Here is a 15,977-nt window from a genome sequence, read left to right on the forward strand (position 1 = left end):
TGAATCTTTTCGTACTAAATTTTGTTGAAAAATATTTAACCTCTAAAATGCAGCCAGTTTCAGATGTCAAAATAAATTTCACTTACAACTAATGTTATCTAAATGTGAACCGCGGAAACTAAGTTTAGCACTATATTAGATTCAAGTTCGACCGGAAAAGGCATTTTTTTATTCGTTATGTACGTTTTTATTCGTTATGTTTTTTTATTCGTTATGTTACTATGGGAGCAAGTCAATAAGTTTTTAGAAAAACATAGTAAAATACATATTTTTTGATCGATTCATTTTTATTTCTCAACATAGGTCTCCTTTCAGCTCGATACACTGGATTCAATGATTCTTCAACTTTTTCAAGCTGTCCAAATAATATGATTTATCCAACCCTTCAAAATAAGCCTCTGTTTCAGCGATGAACTACTCTCTGGTGGTGAATCTCCTTCCTCGGAACCATTTCTTCAGGTTTGGAAACAGGAAATAGTCGCAGGGAGCTAAATCTGGCGAATATGCTGGATGGGAAGCAATTCGTAGCGGAATTCGTTGAATTTAGCCATTGGTACCGGGCATGTGAACCCGTGCATTGTCCTGATGGAAGAGCACTTTCTTCTTCGCAAAATGGGGACATTTTTCTTTAAAATGTAACGATGCACCCCCGCAGTGCATCATTCCGACCAGATAGCACCCGTTAGGAGCGTTAGATATTTCGCAATCTAAGAATAACTACCACCGACGGTAGCAATCGCCGATCCGACCGAACGCGACCAAAAATCGCCAATCGACGATCCCCTCCGTCAGAATCGCCGACTGCTGAACGCGACCGAACCGAAACGGAATAAAAAGCGGCAACAACAATTAGTATAAAATACGCAATTGTTGCTACAATCGTTCATTCCATCCAGCTCCTTGCTCCGATCAAATACCGCACTCCAGAATCTAAGCCAGTGACTTGACGAGAAAAGGAGGTAGAGCGTTCTCTGCGTCTCCGCTGAGCGTTCTCGGCAGTCAATCACCAGCTTGCATATAATTCACTAGCGTCACGACAAGAAAAAGGTAGAACATTCTCTGTCTCCGCCGAGCGTTCTCGGCAGAAGGCCGCCAGTGCATCCACTCCATTATCTATACCATGTAAACGTCCCTCATTGCATCGAGGGTACGCCCGTCGACTATTTGCGCCGTGATATCCGCTCCTGGCGTATACCCGCGTACGCGAACTATACGCGACATACTACCGCCGACCGCACTACGCAAATCCCGCGTCCCGACTAGAATCTACTGTCAGGTTTACCTTATATGTTACAAGGACCTGGTTTGGTTGATCTAAGGGAAGGTACACCTGAGAAGGTTCTCGTCAGGTTTGAGTATGGATGACATTTGTAAGGTTATAAAAGGTTATAATCATGTTATATGTTACAAGGACCCGGTTTGGTTGACCTAATATAATCCTGAATAAGGTACACCTGAGAAGGTTCTCGTCAGGTTTAAGTATGGATGACATTTGTAAGGTTATAATCATGTTATATGTTATAAAGTCCTGGTTTGGTTGACCTAATATAATCCTGCAACCCGTGTGGAAATTTCCCTATTTTTTCTTTGTTATATTCCTATTAAATTTCCTTAAAAAAAGGAACACTAAAGGGATTCTATTTCCTAATACATGCACTATCATATAAACATATAAACTATCTCTTTTTAATATTTCCATTGAACAGATATATCACAATTATACAGACGTCGACATATACAGATTCGTGGATCATCGAAGTACAGCAGTTCCCGTACGATTATCAAGGTTAAGCATGCGAGGTCGTGATACGAGGTCGGATGGGTGGACCGTTTGGGAAGAAATTATTTTCAATAAAGGAAACATACTACTACTACTACCGTTTGGGAAGCATCATGAAGAAAAATTAATTCTCGAATTTAGAGGAAAATTTTTTTTCACGATTTTATTCTAACATCTCAAAAGGTAAATGAAATCCGGTTCTGTGATGCGTTAATAAGGATTTAATAATGGACCCGATATAAACCTGATAAGGCTAACCGGATAAGGTCCTGCTTAACGTATTGCGTTACATGACTGATCAGGTCCCGATAAACTTACCTTAACAGAACCTGATGATGAAATAAGGTCAACCTAGCTAGGACCACTGGATAAATTTCTAGTCGGGGTCCGTCGTATCGAGGGATTTAAAGATCTCGCACGCGCTATTATTGTTCTCGCGCCGTAATCGACACTATTGTTCGCTGTTTTTCTGTCGCGTTTCTGTCACTGTCATATACATGTTCCGTCTGTTACTCGTCGACACACACGCGCGCGCGCGCGCCGTCACACACACATATCGTGATTCACCTGCGACACACACGCACTCTTGTATATACATACACAAATAAACGTCTTGTTTCTTATATCTAATATACGTATTCATTTCTGCATCTTCTCTCTCCGAGCGAACCTCTTAACGCGACTCGTATAATTCCGGCGAGTTAGTCCACGCGAAAGTTAGGTTGTTTCAAAAATGTTGTTGAACGGTCTAATAAGGCTGCGTAGTAATCGCCATTGATCGCTTGCTTTGACGGAAGGTAATCGATATGAATTATACCGCGTGCATCCCAAAAAACTGTGGCCATCCCCTTTCCAGCTGATTTCACGGTCTTCGCCTTCATAGCTGGTTCACCCGGTGAAGTCCATTGTTTTGACTGTTTCTTTGTCTCGGGTCTGAAGTAATGGATCTATGTTTCGTCCACAGTAATGAATCGACGCAGAAATTCATCTGAATTGAAACATCTCCAAACATTGTTTTGAAATCGTCACACGGTCGCGCTTTTCATTCACACAGTGAGTAAATGCGGCACCCATCTTGCCGATAGCTTTTTCATACCCAATTGTTCGTGCAAAATTGAAATTACTGTGCCATGTGATATGCCTGTGGCCTCAAAAAGTTCCTGCACTTTCACTCGTCGATCAGTCAAAACTATATTGTGGACTTCCTCGATGATTTCTGGTGTAGCAGCCTTAATTGGACGTCCCGAACGAGGTGCATCACATGTGGATGTACCACCACGTTTAAATTCATTCATCCAATTGTATACAATCGCAAACACTGGTGCAGATGTGCTATGAACATTATCCAACTCAGCTTTGATTTCTTTTGGCGTTAAACCTTTCATATGTAGATGTTTGATCACTGCACGAAACTTTTTTTGCAAAAAATACAAGAGTTCGCTTTAATCGTCTACAGAGTTCGCTTTAATCGTCAAACAGAAATGAAACCTCTCGATGAATTCCACTTAAATTTTGACAGTCAGCTGAAAGATGTTACTTGTCAAAAAGTAATGCGACATGTCACTGCGAGTGCCCTCTGACAGATTTTCTAAGAACTTATTGACTTGCCCTCGTATATTGTTATATTATAAGAATATGCTGATATCTTAAATAAAAAATTGTACATATATAAAAATGAAAATGTTAAAGGTCCATCGAACCCCATAACCTTTCCAAAATTAATTCTATGTTTATTTGGGATTACTGTCAACTCCTCAGTGAGTGAGCAATCGATACGCAGTGGCATTAAATTTTAAATTAACTCCACAGGACTTAATCTGTCGATCATATTGAGAGTCATAGTGCAAGAGATAGCATTTTCTATATTACCTCTTTCGTTGATCGGGTGTTATTATGGTACCGAGACACGCGGGAGACGCATGCATTTTCTATGCGATCGGACATGCCGGCGAATTATCTTCTGATATTAATCCCGCTAAAAGAAACATTGCGAGTCGCGAGGAAGCCTGAGAAAACTCGATTATATCGAAATACGACTAATTGTAAGTATCTCGTACCTCAGAGAATTTCCAACTCCACCGTCGCTGTCGCCGCCATAATAATACGTTCACGCGCGATCATATGATGGGGTTTCCCTCGGTAACTCGGAGCACTTTGCACCTTTACCGTAGTCGGCAATCGGAAATGCATGCGCACGTGTGGTGAACACATTGATTCCCCATATATGTAACGCGGGATACATATTATATCGCATTATGTGTACATATACGCGTGTCCATCACCGCGCTAAGTATTTCGGGGCCGCTTAGGCGCGACGATGAGAGTCATTCGCACGCACGCTCGCGCTTTGTAATCGTTTAGTGATTCTTTCACTCATCGGTGAACATAATATCGGTCGCAGTAAGAAAAATCGATCTGCGATAACTCCATATGAAATATTTTTCACGCGCGGTTTTCTGTCTCTTTGCCCCTCCCCCCTCCCTCTTGTCCTATTTGACATAATCGGAATTTTATTCTTAATTCTCTATACTAAACCAAATTCCTTAATCTTTTTTTCACATGAAGTTCCTTCAGACTTTCTTCGAATCTCCATCTGATATAGCGAGTCACAGTTCAAACATTAATATGCAAATTATCTTCTTTACTTTCATATCAATGAATGTGAAACGTATCCCAAACTGTTACTAGACGATTCAAAATTCAACAATATTTAACAAATAATAAAATGATTTTAAGGATTCAATAAATTTTCAGAAAAAATTCTGTTACTTTGCATTAATAGAACATTATAATTGCTAATATTTATTTGTACTATATATTTGTATAATTTCTTTTTTTTTTAAATGTATTTCTTTTACTTTAGCATTCTTTTCACGAGTTATGCTCTTTCTTAAAACGACAGAGACCAAAATCCAATGTGCAGATCAAAAGAAAAATGCATGACTTCCTAATAATCAGCACATAAGGACAGACACCGGATTTTTTTCCGGGAAATTCTATGCACACGCACTGCACCTCGGCTAAACCAACATCTATGTAATGTATAGGTTCTTGCAGATAGGAGAGGCGAGGTAGTCACTTCTCTCGTGGAATGTGCGGTTAGTACCCCACCTCACTTCATAGCACATACATCCAACACACATACTCACGCGTATGCACCACAGAAACACGTATGTACATGGCACTCGCTACGTTGTAACACTCGCTTGTACAAACGCACACATGGGGCTTGTCGCACGCAGCCGTACATTGATGTATTCTCATGTGTATACACTGAGAAAAAAGTACTTCAAAAATAATTTGTGAGATGTAAAGTTTATTTCTCTGAAATAAATTCTTATTGGAAAATGAGTGAAATAATTATTTGTAGCAAATAAAATATTTATTTTATTTTCCAAATAAGTATTATTAATTTCAAATAAATGTTAAAATCAATTTTGCTGTATGCTGAAGATGACTGGAAGTCAGTCGAAACGTCCAGAACTTGGATTGCTTTTTAACCTTGACATTAAATTATTGTAACGCACTTACAAGGGGAGGGCACATCCAGCATATCGCCAATTGAGATGAAAAAAATTCAAGGTGATTCTTTGAACAAAAAAAACGAATGCGTGTTTTGGGATTTTTCGAGATAGGGCCCTGATCGGTAAAAAAAAAAAATTTTATGTAAGTAAAAATACGACATTCATAATTAATTTAATTACAAAAATTATTTCTTATTTTTCATTATGTACATTAGATTTTGACCGTTATATTATATAATATAATATAATATTATTTTATAGAGAATTTCTACCAGGGTAACAGTAAATTAATTTAAATTTAAATTTATCGAGGTTAATTTAATGTTATCAACATACACATGAAATTACAATATGAAATGGTTAAAGTAACCAATATTAAAAATAAATGGAACATTATTAATAGTTGAAGAAATTATTGATTGAAGTAGACAATCTAGATTTTTAAAGATAGAATTGGTTGGTATCACATACGTAATATATGTGTAAATAACGGAAATTAAAATATGTAAGTTTTACAATAACAACAATCGTACGACAATTATATTCTACGAGATCTGTACATTTGAAGAACACGTACTTGGGTGATATTCGTCGTAAAAGCATGAAAAACAAAGGAATAGACGACAATTTGCACAGTTTATAAATGACACTTTTTCACACGCACATGTATATTTTCACATTTCTGGAGGAAAGCACACCTCGTTGACATTACGAAATACTAGTCGCTAACGGTCAAAATCTAATGTACATAATGAAAAATAAGAAATAATTTTTGTAATTAAATTAATTATGAATGTCGTATTTTTACTTACATTAAATTTTTTTTTTTTACCGATCAGGGCCCTATCTCGAAAAATCCCAAAACACGCATTCGTTTTTTTTGTTCAAAGAATCACCTGAATTTTTTTCATCTCAATTGGCGATATGCTGGATGTGCCCTCCCCTTGTTAGAACTGCGGTGATTGTTATATCAAATGAGAGTAAATAACAATTTACTCTCATTTGCCTTTTATACAAATAAGTTGTGTTTGAATTTCAAGAGTCCATTAAAACTGTGTTATAAATAAATGTTCATTTTCTTGATATGTATTATTTAGTTGTAAGTGGTAATATCAATTATATATATTACATCATTCAATTAATTATTCATCTAAATTAAATATTTCTTTTAGCTCGAAGAAGAGAACTATCTTATACTCAAGAAATCATATACTCGTATATCGAATAAATAAATATAAATGAAAAAATATTTGTATATATACATATATACATGTGTACATTATACATATACAGGGTGATTCAAAATGAACATAGTGTCTTTGAAATGTCATATTCCTGACTTAATTCTAAGACGAGTTTTCCTTTGCAAAAATGTTGTCAGAAGATTAATTTTTAAATTATAACAAGAAATAGTTAGCGAATGACTGAGCGCGTAGAGAAGATAGCCAGGAGCGGCACAACTCACTGTCCGAGGCAGATAGTACGGGGGATCCCTCGCTGCGATCAGATAATCGCTACATACGCATGAGCATATGCAATCGCATTCCCATTCGCACACACACACACACACACACACACACATGCATGCACGCACAAAATTACCTTGTAAAAATTCGGTGACTTCACGTTGCAGTAAAAGAGAAAACTCTCCATTTCGATGGATCACGTACAGCTCCAAACAAATGTTTATGTTAATTAAACTTCCATTGCTCTTATAAATTTAATTTAGGTATCACACGTTTCCACTGACACAGAAAAAAAACAAACGAATATTTATTTCACTTCAACTTATTACACCGTGTGCACTAATTCATTAGTGCAGGAATAAAGAACAGACCTCGTGTTTTTATCGACCGCGATAGTATAAACATAACTAATAAAATCGATCGTCTACTTCGTCGAGTCAATAAGGGCCTCTTTCACCAACCTTCGGTTAAGCTAATCGACGATTACGGTAGTGCCAACGTAATAGAACGAATCAGTCGTGTCGGTTGTAACAGAACATCTTAACCTAATATTCCTGTCGTGTTATTTTAGGCAAAGTATCCAGTATAAACGGAAATTAATAAAAAGTCGATTTAAATAAAAGTTTTAAGATACATATTCAACGTGAGAAAATTACATTAAGTATTGATGTAAAAATAGTGCTTCACACACATGTAAAAATGGATGAAGTTATTAATTTTTTACTTTTTGATGAATATAATAATATAAACTTGAATAATGTTGAAAGAAATGAAAGAAAGCCACGTGTAATCAGACCAAGAATTAATTATATGGAAATATTTGATGAAATAGATTTTAATAGAAGGTTCTGAATAAGTAAAAATAATTTTATGATGCTATTAGAAAGAATTGAAGGTGAAATACGTCATAAATCTAATCGGTACGTATGAATTATATACATTGAGAGTATAGATATAAATGCATTTTTGTATTAGCAATATTTTATAGTAATAATGTTTTTAGTAATAATCCTATTTCACCTGTCATACAATTACTGGTCGCTATAAGATTTTATGCAACTGGAAGTTATTTGATAACTGTTGCTGATTTTTCCGGAATAAGTGAATCAAGTGCTCAAAGGATTATTCATCGAGTTTCACCTATTATTGCTGCACAAACAATGAGTTTATAAAACTTTCTATGTCAGCAGAACAGATTCGTCAAAACCAAGAAGAATTTTTTCAAATAGCAAAGTTTATTAATGTTATTGGTTGTATGGATTGCACTCACATAAGAATTTAATCATGTGGTAAGAAAAATGTAATATGTAAAGATAATCTTTTTATTAGAAAATACTGCTCACGTATTTTCACACGTATTTTCTTTACCTTTTTGTAGGTGGAAGAGAAAATGAATTGTATCGTAATAGAAAAGGCTTTTTTTCTTTAAACATACAAGTAGTTGTTAACGCAAGATTAGAAATAATTGATATAGTTGCACGTTGGCCAGGATCTACGCATGATGCAACTATTTTTGATCACTCAAGGATCAAAAATTTATTTGAAGCAGGCACTTTCGATGATGGTTTGCTTCTCGCAGATTCTGGATATCCAAACTTATCATACGTGATGAGTCCATTACACTAACCAACAACTCCACCAGAACACCTTTACAATGAAGCTCAAATTAGAACTCGCTCAATAGTTGAACGATTTTTTGGAATTTGGAAGGAGAGATTTGCAGTTTTATCAATTGGAATGCGTTTTAAAACAATTGAAAAAATACTTCCCTTTATTATAGCAACAGCTGTATTACACAATATTATCCAAAAGAATATTCAACAAGATTGAATTGATCCCCATGCATACAATAATGCAGTTGCAGTAATGCAAAACATAGATAATAGGAATGTCCATGATAAACGACGAGTAATCGTGGAATATTTTGGAAGGTATGTTAATATAGAAATGAATCATAAAAAATATGTCAACAATATTGTTACGTCCAAGCCTCAGGATTTTTATTACGTGGGAAGTTCTGGGTTAAGGAGGAGGCTTCGGAAGAACGTAACTGACACCAGATGTGTCTCCCGATCGTCTCGCCCTACGGAGGGTTACGAGAGACAGTCGGACGCACTAAAAAGGGTACGGAATTAGATCAGTGTGCCATACTGTAATACTTGTATACGGCACACTATGACTCTTATCCCGAACCGTACGACCGTTGGTCCTTTAAATTTAGGCCAAGGAACTCAATCCTTATAGCCAGGGATATGGACCGAATGCAATCTCGGGGATGACGGTTGGAATGCGGGGAAGGTTGCTTTTAAATCAAATCACAATCATAATCTTTAATGTAAAAAGAACATCGAAATATTATTTATTAAATGAAATAAAATAATTTCAAATAGATTATAGATTAATGATATAATTAACATAATTAATTTATTACAATTTCTAAATTAATATATAGTGTACATATACGTGTAAGTGTGTGGTGAATCGGTTAGAGAAGGTGAAGAGTTGGTGGGCGAGGTCCCAAGGAGGAAGGACGTATTGCTAGGAGAGTGGCGATCGGAGCGGAAAAGGGGGGGTTGATACCTGGGATGTAGACAACGACTCTACAGTCAGGACAGGATTGGGCTACAGTGACAAGGTAACCTTGTATGTCATTCGGGTTTTGGATGAAGCACGGAGGGGATTCAGGAAGAATAGAGGAGGATCTTGGAACTGTAAGATCTAGTGGTTCTTCATCACAAGAAGGATATGAAGGAAGTGGAGGATCTTCCTGGAATGAATCTGCGAGGAAAGGAGGAGGAGAAGGAAGAAGATCCAGGAGATCATTTAAGATGGATAAAGGACTTGAAACGTGGGAGTAAGAAACGTCGAGGGGTGGAGGAATTTCCGGCTGAGTCTGATTTTCAGTCCCCCGGTCTTGAACAGTAAGAGGGGGTATATGGGCAGTGCGGCGAGTCGGGTGCTCGGTCCCAGTGGAACAGCGAGGGGTTGCCCCGTCTGCGGTGGTATGTCCCACTAATAAATAAAAATCGAGTTCGATAGTAAATTTTACTCGATTTGTATAATATAAGTGCAGGCTTACTGTCAATGGCGATGGTCCAGCCTCACTGTTGTAGTCAGGGTGGGTTGATCGGCTTGACTGTCGACGGCGATGGTCCAGCCTCACTGTTACAGTCAGCGTGGGTTGATCGGGTTGACTTTGAGGATGTTTACTGGGCCTCGCGATCAGCCGATCCAATAGACAGCTCCGGTAATGAACTGCGCAACCACCCCGACACTGCACCGTTCGGACAAGATCGAGGAACGTCCAAGAGACCGACCGACACACGGACAAACTGACTCGCTCCAAGATGCGTCTCAGACAATCGACTCGGTCTTACGACACGGACAATTGCCCTTGACGACTCGGAAAAACTGCAATGAACTGCCGCGAGAGCACCCAAAAATCGGGGTTTTTATACTGATTCCCCCTGATTTGTCGGGCTCTGATGGGAGGAGGAATTTGTCGGTAAAACAAAGGGCTAAGTTTTCTAGCCCTAGGATTGATTGGAAGTTAGGATGCGTCTTGTGGACGGAAAGGAGTTTGACCGATGTCACCGCTATCTTAAGTTTTATGGCCTTATTTGTTTACTGTACGTGAGAGGCCGCATGGAGTAAATGCACGTGCACCCTTTCTCGCGAGGCTCGCTGTATGACAGATTTTAATTTTTACGAGCGCAACTTGTGAGAATCATCCGCAATTTGACTGACAGTAGAGTGAATATTTATGGCTTTACTGTTTTCGGTGACAGTAGAGTGTATATTTATTACTTTTTCTAGCTGAGACTTCGAGGAAATGATTCGTGTTCTCACAATTCATGCACGTACGCTCGTAAATGAATTGTCTTAAAATAACTTTTATGGCGGGATAGCGAGTACTTTTGTTTAGATTTTTGGTAAGACGACAGCCAGACTGTCGGTTATTTATTTATGGTCTCGCTATCTCGTCACTTGTAGACCTTTCCGGAAGAAAGAATCGTGAGAATCATCTGGACGTAACAATATTAAAGAATTTGTTTTAAAAATTACAGATTGATTTGAACACTATTATTAACATCGGAATCAAAAGGCTTCAGCAATCCATATGTCGCATCTATTATTTATTTGACACGTTCATAAAAAGTATTGTTTTTGTTATTTCTCTGCCTACAAATATAATAAAAACCTCAATAATTATAGTTTCTTTTATTATCTCATTGATAAATTTATAATTATTATGATCATTTGAAATATATAATAAAAAATATTTGAATGTAACATTATGGTGATACACATTCTATTTCACACATATATTTGTCCTTAAAATATAATGAATAACTCAATTATAATTTAAAAGATTAATTTCTTTGATCTTGTATTTATAACATACTATATCATATATTTATATTTTGTCTTTACAACTTGTATTACATGCATAAACAAACATGAGAAAGGAAAGTGTTGTTTCCTTTATTTGATGTACAAAATAGAAATAATAAGTACTTATACGCATACATAATAGTACTCATTATTTCTATTTTATACATCAAATAAAAAAAACATTGTTTTTTCTTATAACATAGAAAAGTACTACTTTTTTGTTTTGTAATATATGATATATAGTAAGTATTACTTTTCTTTCACATTTCTAACACAAAAAATATAACTTCTCACTCTTCTTACATACTAAGAATAATACTTTTCTGATACATAAAAAAATATTTTTCTCTTTTCTAATATGTGTAATAAACACTACTTTCAAAAAAATTCTAACAAAAAAATATAACTTTTCTCTCTCTTTACATATAAAGAATAATATATGTCTGACACATAAAAAAATACTTTTCTCTTTTCTAATATGTGTAATAAACACTACTTACAAAAAAAATTTTAACAAAAAAATATAACTTTTCTCTCTCCTTACATATAAAGAATAATATATGTCTGACACATAAAAAAATACTTTTCTCTTTTCTAATATGTGTAATAAACAATACTTTCAAAAAAATTCTAACAAAAAAATATAACTTCTCTCTCCTTACATATAAAGAATAATATATATCTGACACATAAAAAAATACTTTTCTTTTTTCTAATATGTGTAATAAACACTACTTTCAAAAGAATTCTAACAAAAAAATACAATTTTTCTCTCTTCTTACATGTAAAAAATAATACTTCTTCCTCTTTGGCATATAAAAAAATAATTTTCTGTTGTAACATAAAAATTTCTTAGCAATAAAAAATATAACGTATTGTATAACATGAGTAAAGTATAACATGAACTATATCATATTAATATAAGAGATAATTAGCATAAAATATTTTTTGCATAAAAATTATATTAGGAACATCTTAAACATGTGCTTAACACATTTTTGTTAGTAAACTTTTATAGCTTAAAATGAATATTTGAGTTTTCTTTAGTATTTTGTTTCCTTGATTTTTCTTTTTCAATTAATAAGTTTAACAATTCAATTTTAAGTTTATCTTTTTGTAACTTATTCTTTAATATTTCTATCTCGTAAGTGTGTTTTTCTTTCATATTTGTTTTTAATATATATGTTAAATCAGTCTTTGCCTCATCTAAATTGTTCTTCATGTGTTCATTATCACTCCCATATTTTTTTCTTTTTCTTATGTTTTGTGTTGATACTGGTGATATATTTTCTTTATCTTTTAGTGGCGGACTTATTTTTGACTTTGATTTATTTGGATCCCAACTCTTCCAGTCAGTGATTTCATCATTATTTATTAGATACTAAAAGTTTAAAATACATTAATATTGCAAAGTTTATATTTTCGAATAAGTAACAATAACTTACTGAAAATACTTCTGCTGGGTCATTATTTTTCTCCAAATCATAAATATTTTCTTTATTCCCAATAGCTTTTTTCTTATAATTCTTATCAATATATTCTCCATCATGAAGACATTCTACTAGTACACAATCGGAATCAAAAGGATTTAATAATCCATGCACAGCTGTTTCACCCATAATATCTTTTGCACGCTCATACAAAGTATTTTCTTTTACGTTAACTTTTCCTCCATCTACAAATGTAATAAAAAACGCTTAAATAATTATTAAAATTATTATTTATAACCGCAATGAGGATTTTATACCTGTCTTATATATTTCTCGTTTCAAAGTCGCATAATACTTCCTTGTATTTCTTTTTATATTGTCCCAACAGTTACGTAAAGTTTTTTAGTTCGTAAATCAGTCTTATTTGTATTAAATTTTTGTGTAATGGTAGCCCACATTTTATCTTTCATTGAATTTGACAAACCATCAGTCACTTTATTTTCAATGATATCCCGATATAAAAAAATTATGTCTAAGAGATCACTTTTTTCTTTTTCTAAAAAATTCTTTACCCTTTGTATGTCCATCATTTTCTTATTACCTTAAAAATCTTATATTGACTTTTTAACAATTTACATTGGACATTATTACTCTTTAATAACACGTGCTCTGTCCTATCGTCTTACGACCGATATGACTGATTCGTTCTATTACGTTGGCACTACCGTAATCGTCGATTAGCTTAACCGAAGGTTGGTGAAAGAGGCCCTAAGTGTCATATTAGCGTTGTGTTAATCATGTGTATTCCGTTCTTCGAGTGATTTTTTAAGTAACAAATGTGTGTGTGATTAATCGACAGTAATTAATAATTAACTAATAAATTCGATATTAAAGTCATTCGACTAGTACTTGCTGTCGTTGAGTAAACGCATCATGTAATCGTATGCTTCTTTCTTCGAGTGATTTTCAGTCCACGAATAATTAATCGACAGTGATGCATCGTAATTAACTAACAGATTCGCTGTTAAAATCAGTCGATTGCAAACTATCGTCGAGTAAATACGGCATGTGTTTCTTATTTCGAGTGATTTTCGGTCACTGAATGACTAATTGGCAATGATTAGTAATTATGTACATACCATCGATAATAAAATGGACATATATTAATTGATGGAGATACAGTAAAGTTCTCGTTTTCTTTAAGTAAATGAATAGTTTGTATATAAATCGAGAGTGCGTGTGAACATGTCGAAGTGAGTTTTTAAAGAAACGAATTAATTATTTGCTGATTAATTATTTGATCTGTGTGCATTCTGTGTCAGTGGAAACGTGTGATACCTAAATTAAATTTATAAGAGCAATGGAAATTTAATTAACATTGTCCGGGCATGTGCCCCTTTGCACTATGTGTAGCGCTATTTTTTCCTAGAGGGCCTTGTGTCCCACGTAATAAATGGTTATGTTTGCAAATGTATAATACTCGAAGAACCAAATGAATAGGCTTGTGCCTCTTTGCACTATGTGTAGTACTAAGTTCTCCTTGAATCGCCTCGTGGCTCACGTACTAATTGGTTATGCTTGTTGCAACTTGTAACGATGCTCGAAGGACCAGTGTTGACAAATAAACAACACGGAAATTGATTGATCTTGCTATATTTGGTTAGCTTACAACAAAAATGCACTGTGTGCTGTGATCTTGACGAAACTTAAACGATTATGAATAAGCATAAAGAAAAATCATGCTGCTGCATGCTTGAACGAAAACGAACTAGGAAGAAGAAGACGGAAGTGGCGCACGAACCGATACGAAAACGAACGAACGCAAACGAACGCAGAAACGAACGCTGATGAGCGAACGCTGAGGAGAAAGGGAACGCAGGTAGCGCCCTTTACAGAAGGAGGGGGCGTAGCAAAGCGAGCGAAAATACAAAAATGAAAACGTGCATAGCGCGTACAAACATAAACATTTGTTTGGAGCTGTACGTGATCCACCGAAATGGAGGTTTTTCTCTTTTACTGCAACGTGAAGTCACCGAATTTTTACAAGGTAATTTTGTGCGTGTGCATGTGCGTGCGTGCGTGCGTGCATGCGTGCGTGTGTGTGCGCGCGCGCGCGCGCGAATGGGAATGCGATTGCATATGCTCATGCGTATGTAGCGATTATGTGATCGCAGCGAGGGACCCCGTACCATCTGCGTCGGACAGTGAGTTGCGCCGCCCCTAGCTACTTTGTCTACGCGCTCAGTCATTCGCCAACTATTTCTTGTTATAATTCAAAAACTAATCTTCTGACAACATTTTCGCAAAGGAAAAATCGTCTTAGAATTAAGTCAAGAATACGACATTTCAAGAACACTATGTTCATTTTGAATCACCCTGTATACTATATCATTGAAATAAATATTTATCTGAATATATTTAATTTATATATAGAAAAAACAATATATATATATATTAGGTATATATGTTGAAACCCGCCCTTTTTTTGCCAAAATTAAGCCTTTATTTAAAAAATAAATAAAAAGAATTTATCAATCAAAGTATTGGTCATCGTTAGATATGACTTTTTCCCATCATTCTGGTTATCGTAGATGCAAGCTTAATTTTTGCATGCAGAAGTGTAGCTTCTTACCGTACACTTACAAATAAGATTGGACAATAATAACAATTTATAAAAATGAAAAATTATATTGTAAAAAAATTCATAATAAGAAAACGATAATTTTAATATAAAAGTAATATCAATCATGGAAACACTTTTTTTTAAATAGGTAAATATCAAAAAATAAGTTATTACATTGAAAATGAACCGAAAATTTTAGAAAAAGAGTCACGAGTTTATACCTATACATTATTTTATCGTGTAAAATAATGCAAAATTAAAAAAAAATTAATTCGAAAAAAAATAGAAAGAAAAATTTGTCCACGATTAAATTAGTCTTAAAAATCATCAAATAAATCTAAGTTTGGTAATTATGCACTATAGGGGACCCAGCTCCGATGACCTTGAGCTTGACATATGTTGTCAAGGTCATGATTCTGAGCAACTTTGCCTTAATAACTAGGTGGCGGACTCTTATAGTTTTTGAGATATTAAGCGTTGAAATTATTTTTAACAATAGTGAAACCTACTGGGTAAATGTTTCGCTTTACACAGTCAACCTCAAATGACTTCCGAGTGACCTTGACCTTGACCTTCAAGAAGGTCAAGGTCATTGACCATTCCCGTCGGTCGTCCTTCGTTAAAAAGTTATTAACAATCATAGTTCTAAAATATACGTTTCATTTCTGCTATATATGTATGATATCAAGTACTATTCTACACCTTTCTCTGTTCAGAAACGTTAAACTTTCCACGCGATGTTACTTTCACTCCCCCCCC

At 35.1% G+C, this 15,977-nt stretch overlaps 2 pseudogenes; one reads left to right on the forward strand and one right to left on the reverse strand.

Annotated features, from left to right (window-relative positions):
* Positions 1 to 294: 294 nt before the first annotated feature.
* Positions 295 to 6,957, reverse strand: LOC108779158 (uncharacterized; annotated as a pseudogene).
* Positions 6,958 to 7,526: 569 nt separating this feature from the next.
* Positions 7,527 to 10,946, forward strand: LOC108779159 (putative nuclease HARBI1; annotated as a pseudogene).
* The last annotated feature ends 5,031 nt before the right edge of the window (positions 10,947 to 15,977 follow it).

This window comes from Cyphomyrmex costatus, unplaced genomic scaffold (genome assembly GCF_001594065.2).
Source record: "Cyphomyrmex costatus isolate MS0001 unplaced genomic scaffold, Ccosl1.0 scaffold554, whole genome shotgun sequence".
NCBI lineage: Eukaryota > Metazoa > Arthropoda > Insecta > Hymenoptera > Formicidae > Cyphomyrmex > Cyphomyrmex costatus.